This window comes from Canis aureus, chromosome 38 (genome assembly GCF_053574225.1).
Source record: "Canis aureus isolate CA01 chromosome 38, VMU_Caureus_v.1.0, whole genome shotgun sequence".
NCBI classification, from domain to species: domain Eukaryota; kingdom Metazoa; phylum Chordata; class Mammalia; order Carnivora; family Canidae; genus Canis; species Canis aureus.
Genome location: NC_135648.1, coordinates 4,415,064 through 4,422,763, shown reverse-complemented (window position 1 = coordinate 4,422,763; position 7,700 = coordinate 4,415,064).

Genomic DNA, 7,700 nt, shown 5'->3' with positions numbered 1-7,700 from the left:
AAACAGAAAAGAGGAGAACAAGTTGATTTGTTTGTCCAAATATTACAATTAACTTTTGTTTTCTTTGCAGTCTGATATACCAGACCCATACCAGCAAAGGCTGTTTGGTTTTAATGTCTAAGACACTAAGAGAAGAACTCCTCTGTAAAAATATCTTCTGAAAACTCTTGTTTTGCACTGATTTGTGTTAGAACCCTGAACACCTGGGTGTGTGATAGAATTTAATGTAACCAGATGACTTTGCCCAATCAGATTAGACAATCACTCATGATGCCCGGATCTTGGAAGCAATCTCTGGGCTGGTTATCATTGTAGTGGGTATCCTGGTATTGGTGATACTCTGGAGGTGATGGATCATAGCAGTATGGTAGACAGATTCCTCTCTTTACTGAATCAAAGTTTGCTCTGGTGACATGTGTTAAGTCCTCAAAATTCTCAACCAATGGAAATATTAGTATAAAGTCAGTCAACATTAGGGCACCTGGGTGGCTCAGTGGTTGAGAATCTGCCTTCAGCTCAGGTCATGATCCCAGGATCTTCGGATCAAGTCCTGCCTCAGGCTCCCTGCAGGGAGCCTGCTTCTCCTTCTGCCTATGTCTCTGCCTCTCTTTCTGCATCTTTCATGAATAAATAAATAAAATCTTTTTTAAAAAGTCAATCAACATTATTGCTATTGTTATTCATTCTTTCAAAAGCGTGTTTATTGAGTATGTTCAACATGGCAGGGCACCACCAGGCAATCAAGGAGACACCCAGATAAATTCAAACATGAATTATGCTGAAGAACATTATTATTTTTCTTTACTAGAAGGGATAAAACAGACTAAGCAGGAAATAAGTGAATTAATATATGTGAAGTTTTTAGAATAGTGTCTGATAGATTAAAATTCGGTAGAAGTGCTAAGTAAGTGTCAAATATTTAGGTATTATTAGGAAGTGATTACATACATGTGAGTTAAATGAGAGATTATTTCTATATGAAGATATAAGGAAAAATTTGTGGGGAAAATGGCATTGTAGTAAGGGTTATAAGTGTATTTTCAGTTTTAATAAATGGAAATAGTCAGAAAGTATAATCCAGGGATAAATGCAAAATTTTCTCCTTGGCATGGGCAGAAAGGAGTAAATTTTCTGGGCATCTATGAGAAAATGGAGGAGCTTATATCAGAAAGGTAAGAGGAGAAAGCCCTTTAATGCCAGGCTGAAGGATCTGGACTCTCTCAGGAGAAGTGACACATCTGGTAAGTTGCTGATTGCTTATGATGTATCACAGTGTGTTCTGCATCCCAAATTCAGGGTGGTTCTAACCCAAGAATCCTCCTAGATTTTATTTATTTATTCATTCTACGGGAAGCCTGGTCTTCCCGTAGAATGAACCCTCAAGAGAAAGAGGAGAGCAAACACGGGAAAGTGGTGTTGGGAAGACCAACTGGCCTCCCCAGGTTCTGAGAAACTGCAGAAGTATTTAGTATATAAATTTAAAAAGCTGAAATATGAGGATGGGATGATGTGCTGGCCACTGTGCCACTGGCCTATCACTATAGATATCACTATTTCAGCTTCATCACAGACACTGACCCCATGTAGAGCACATGGCAGCTGAGCCTGAGCCCAAAGAGCTCATGGAGCAATGTTTCAAGGAAGGACCAAAACAAATAGCCAAAGAGAGGAATAATAGCACAAAGTTCCTGCTGGTGAAGAAGCCTTAGAGAAGAAGATGACAATGTGAGCAAAATGATGATAATACTATGAGCACTTAAAGAATTAAGTCAATTAAAGCATAGACACTTTCTAGAACTTGAAATGCAACTTTAGAACTTTAAAATTCAGTAGATGCAACCCAAGAATTCTATATCCAGCCAAGATAGCACTCATATATCTATTAATTTAAGAGAATGAAGAGCACCTGGGTGGCTCAGTCGGTTAAGTGTCTGACCTCAGCTCAAGTCATGATACTGGGGTCCTGGGATTGAGCCCATGTCGTGCGCCCTGCCTAGGAGGGAGTCTGCTCCTCCTCTGCCAACAATCGCCCCCCGCCCCCCCACCGCTGGTTCTTTCTCTCTCTCTCTTTAATTAATTAATTAATTAATTAATTAAATCTTTAAAAAGAGAGAGAGAAGAAAATGATATACAACAACTTAGAAAATACACCATTCACATATTCTGAGAAAAATATTAATGGGAAGGACTTTAAACAGCAAACTAATCCCAAGGAAGAATTTAAGTTAGGGGAAGGTACATAGGAGAGGAAAAAGAAGCAAGGGATAAACCTGGCAATATGTATAATTGAATCTAAAAGAATAATGACAGAACGATGGATAAGAAGCAATGTCACTGTGAGACTAGAATTCCTAAAATAGAAAGCACATCCTGTAAGGGAAAACCTAAATATAGTTTTAAATTAAAGATATAAAACTACTTCAGCAATACCTAGGGGTTGTAAATCTTGGGGATGGGTGAATGAGTTATGAAGATATTACTTGGGAAAGAGAGGAAAAGAAAAAAACAGTCTAAAGATCTGCTTTTTTTCTGGGGTGGGGGAATCAGCGGATGAACAGCATCTTGGAAGGAAGAAACAGCATTTTGTTTTCAAAGAATAGCAAAGAAACATGCTCAATGAATAAGTGAAGGCAGTTTTTTGCATTTTTAAAATTTTTATTTAAATTTAATTAACATAAAATGTATTATTGGCTTCAGAGGTAGAGGTCAGTGATTCATCAGCCTTAATATCCAGTGCTCATTGTATCATGAGCCTTCTTTAATGCCCATCACCTGGTTACCCCATCCCCCACCCCATCCCTCCTGTGACCCTCTGTTTGTTTCCTAGAGTTAAGAGTTTCTTATGGTTTGTCTCCCTCTCTGATTTTGTCTTGTTTCATTTTTTTCTTTCTTCTATTATGATTCTCTGTTTTGTTACTTAAATTCTGCATACGAGTGAGATCATATGATAATTGTCTTTCTCCAGTTGACTTATCTCACTTAGCATAATACACTCTAGTTCCATTTACATTGTTGCAAATGACAAGATTTTTTTTTTTTGATGATTGAGTAGTAGTCCATTGTGTATATGCCACATCTTCTTTATCCATTCATCTGTCGATGGACATTTGGACTCTTTCCATAGTATGGCTATTGTGGACATTGCTGTTCTAAACACTGGGGTGCAGGTGCCCCTTCAGATCACTACATCTGTATCTTTAGGGTCAGTACCTAGTAGAGCAATACCTGGGTTGTAGGGTAGCTCTATTTCCAACTTTTTGAGGAACCTCCCTACTGTTTTCCAGAATGGCTGCACCAGCTTGCATCCCCACCAGTAGCATAAGAGTGTTCCCTTTCCTCCAGATCTTCGTCAACATCTGCTGTTCCCTGAGTTGTTCATTTATCTATTCTGACTGGTGTGAGGTGGTATCTCATTGTGATTTTGATGTGTACTTTCCTGATGCTGAGTGATGTCGAGCATTTTTTTCATGTGTCTGTTAGCCATTTGTATATCTTCTTTGGAGAAATGATTGTTCATGTCTTTTGCCCATTTTTTGATTGGATTATTTGTTCTTTGGGTGTTGAGTTTAATAAGTTCTTTATAGATTTTGGATACTAGCCCTTTATTTGATAAGACATTTGCAAATATCTTCTCCCATTCTGTTGGCTGTCTTTTGGTTTTGTCGACTGTTTCCTTTGCTGTGCAAATGCTTTTTATCTACATGAATCCCTATAGTTTATTTTGCCTTTGTTTCCCTTGCCTTTGGAGACATGTCTAGTAAGAAGTTGCTGTGGCCGAGGTCACAATGGTTGCTGCCTGTGTTCTCCTCTAGGATTTTGATTCCTGTCTCACATCTCCTCTAGGATTCCTGTCTCACATTTAGGTCTTTCAAATCTTTTGAGTCTATTTTTGTGTATGGTGTGAGGATATGGTCTAGTTTCATTCTTCTGTATATGGCTGTCCAATTTTCCTAACATTATTTGTTGAAGAGACTCTTTTCCATTGGCTATTTTTTCCTGCTTTGTCAAAAATTATTTGACCATAGAGTGGAGGGTCCATTTCTGGGTTCTCTATTCTGTTCCATTGATCTTTGTGTCTGTTTTTGTGCCAGTACCATACAGCTTTGTAGTAGAGCCTGAAATCCAGAATTGTAGGCACTTAATAAATATTTGTTGAAGCAATAAATTGTCGATGTTGAGAATAAGAAAAGCACCACGAGTTGAATAGAAAATTATTTTAGAAATTTCAAACCTGATTTAATTAGCATAAAAAATGAAATGCTAAATTAAATATAAAGCAGAATGGAAGGATTAAAATCAAGTATACATATTGGTTTCATTAAATGTGAATATGCTGAATTCTCTTACTAACTTACAGAGACTAAGACTTTCTTGTTTAAAAAACCAAGCTTAAATTAAAAGAGCAAACAAATAGGACACCCAGGTGACTCAGTGGTTGAGTGTCTGCCTTTGGCTCAGGTCATGATCCCGGTCCCAGGACCCTCTTCAGGCTCCCCACAGAGAGCCTGTTTCTCTCTCTGCCTGTGTCTCTGCCTCTCTCTGTGTGTCTCTCATGAATAAACAAATAAAATCTTTTAAAAAATAAAATAAAAATGCAAACAAACAAAACTCAGCTATATATTGTTTAGATTGTTGTTACTCAAAGTTCGTGGAACCGTGGGGTATCTGGGTGGCTCAGTCAGTTAAGTGGCTGCCCTTGGCTCAGATCATGATCCCAGGATCCAGGAATCAAGCCCTGTGTTGGGCTCCCTGCTCAGTGGAAAGCCTGCCTCTCTCTCTCCCCGCTGCTTGTGCTATCTCTGATGCTACCGCTGTCTCTCTCTCTCAAATAAATAAATAAAATATTTTTTAAAAAGTGCATGGAATCAACAGCATCAGCATCACCTAGAGCCTGTAAGAAATGTAGAAATGTAGGTTTCACCCAAAACCCACCAAACAAGAACTATAGCTTAATAAGATCCAAATGTCGTTCACCTGCACTTTAAAGTTTGAAGAACTTTATTTTACAAGACACATGTTTAAGACAAATTTAGAAAATAACATTGAAAATACAGAGGTGGGAAAAGAGGTACCAGACAAACACAAGTAAATAAAAAAATATTAGTGTCAATATTAATATCAAACAAGGTGATGTTTAAAGTTAATTGACAAATAGATCAAAGAGGGAAATTGTATGTTGATTGTTTTAAAGCCCAGTTATTAAATTATTGATTTAATACTATTAAAATAAAAAAAATACTATTAAAATTATTTTTTGTGACTCCAGGCTCACAAAAGTGGATTATTTATAATTTCTAGTTCTCATCACTGGTCTATTCATCGCCTATTTTTATAAAGTTAGTTCAATATTTCATTCATTTTTTAAATTATATTACAAACACCTGAAAATCCCCATGCGCAACAAGTTGTAAGAAAGCAACAACCATCTATATCTAACCATATGTCCCTCTTCTATCCCACCTCGTGTTTTCCCCCACCTGACATAAATATCACTGAGTCCTGAATTTAGCACATACTTGCTTCCCTTTTTACACAACCCTCTTCAATTTATATTTTCCTAAATCACACACACACACACATACACTCACTCACTCTTACTTTTATATAAATTAATTCCATGTATGAAATCTTTGGGGAATTTACTTTTTCACTGCTATTTTATTACTAAGATTCACCCATTTGCTTGCTGTGTGTCCTTATAGTGTTCATTATCATAGAGTATTTCACCGAACCCTAGTTCATCCTTCCATTCTCCTGTTGATGACTTTGGGGATTTTAGATGTTTCGATTTTATCAACCAGTGATGTTGTGAACATTTTATACATGTGTCCTGTTATAGCTATGGCAAGCGAGTCTGTTGCATACATATACAGGGTACATGACAATTTAACTTTCAAAGATGATGCCAAACTGGTTTTTGAAGAACAGAGCACTATGTAAGAGGTCTTTCCTGCCCACATCCTCTCCCATACTTGATATTGTAGTCTTTTTTTTAAATATATTTTTTAAATATTTTATTTATTCATTCATGAGAGACACAGAGAGAGGCAGAAACACAGGCAGAGGGAGATGCAGGCTCCATGCAGGGAGCCTGATGCAGGACTGGATCCCGGGACTCCAGGATCACACCCTAGGCTGAAGGCAGGTGCTAAACCACTGAGCCACCCAGGGATCCCCAGTATTGTAGACTTTTAAATGTTTGCCTGTACAATTGGTATAAAATGGTAAGTTATTATGATCTTGACTTGCATTTATGATGGCAAACATTTCTCCATGTTTGTATTGGCTCTATGAGTCCCTTTTGGGTGAAATGCCTGTTCATAACCTTTACCTATTTTCCTATTGGTTATTTGTACAAAAAGCACATAATCAAACAGATCTGGTGGACAAAATTATATAAGGGCATGGGAACAGCATGATACAATAAAAAGTTAAGTTTTACCCATGCACAATTCGTGTGTATGATGAAAGAGAGAGAGAGAGAAAGAGAAAGAAAAAGAAAGAAAGAAAGAAAGAAAAAGAAAGAAAGAGAAAGAAAGAAAGAAAGAAAGAAAGAAAGAAAGAAAGAAAGAAAGAAATATACACGTTTAAAAAAGGAGAATGTAAATTTATTTCATATATCTATGGAATATTTACAAAAATCTACCTTCTTACTGTCAGAAGACAATTTCAACAATAGCAAGAGATTTTTATAATTTACTTCAATAAAAATTAGAAATAATTTTTTTAAAAGGATGGCATACATATTTTAATTCTTAAGAAATTAAGAAAAGTAGTCCTACAAAGTCATTGATCCAAAAGGTAGTCAAAATTGGAATTCTGACTAAGAAACTAGAGTATGCTTCATATTATAACCCATAATAGCTAAATTTCTACTCAGAGGAAACTTTTTTAAAATGTTATTTAAATATTTATTTTAGGAAAAAAAAATATTTATTTTAGGGGCACCTGAGTGGCTCAGTCAGGTAAGTAACTGCCTTCAGCTCAGGTCATGATCTCAGGGTCCTGGGATGGAGCCCCACATTGGGCTCCCTGCTCAGTGGGGAGTCTGTTTCTCCCTCTCCCTCTGCTCCTGCTCATGTGTGCTCTCTCTCTCACTCTCCATCTATCAAATAATTTATAAATGAAATATTTTAAAAAATAATTTAAAATAATATTTAGTTTAAATTTAATTAAAAAAAAAACATTTATTTTTCAATTAGAAATAATATTGACAAAGGAGCTTAGGACCCAACTTAAGAACTTTAAAAAGGAACAAAGCGGGGGTTGCCTGGGTAGTAGTTAAGCATCTAACGCTTGGTTTCAGCTCAGGTCATGATCTAGGGTCATGAGATTGAGCCCCTCATCAGAATCCACTCTCAGTGGCAGAGTCAGCTTGAGATTCTCCCCCTGTCTCTGCCCCTCCCACTCATGCCCTCTCACTCTCTATCTCTAAAATACAAAAATCAATCTTTTTAAAATGGAACAAAGGATTCAAAAGAAAGTAGGAGAGAATTAATACAGACAAATGCCAGAATTAAAACCAAAAAATTAGAGAAGATTCATAACCCAAAAATCTGTTTGAAAGAACTATTTTAAAAAACTCAACTTCCCAAAGTCTTGTTTAATGGGAAAAGAGGGAGAGAGTAAAAATATAAAAATCAGAAAAGGAAAGGGATACAAGAGACTTTGAAAATTAGGAAAGAATACAATCTGTGCCC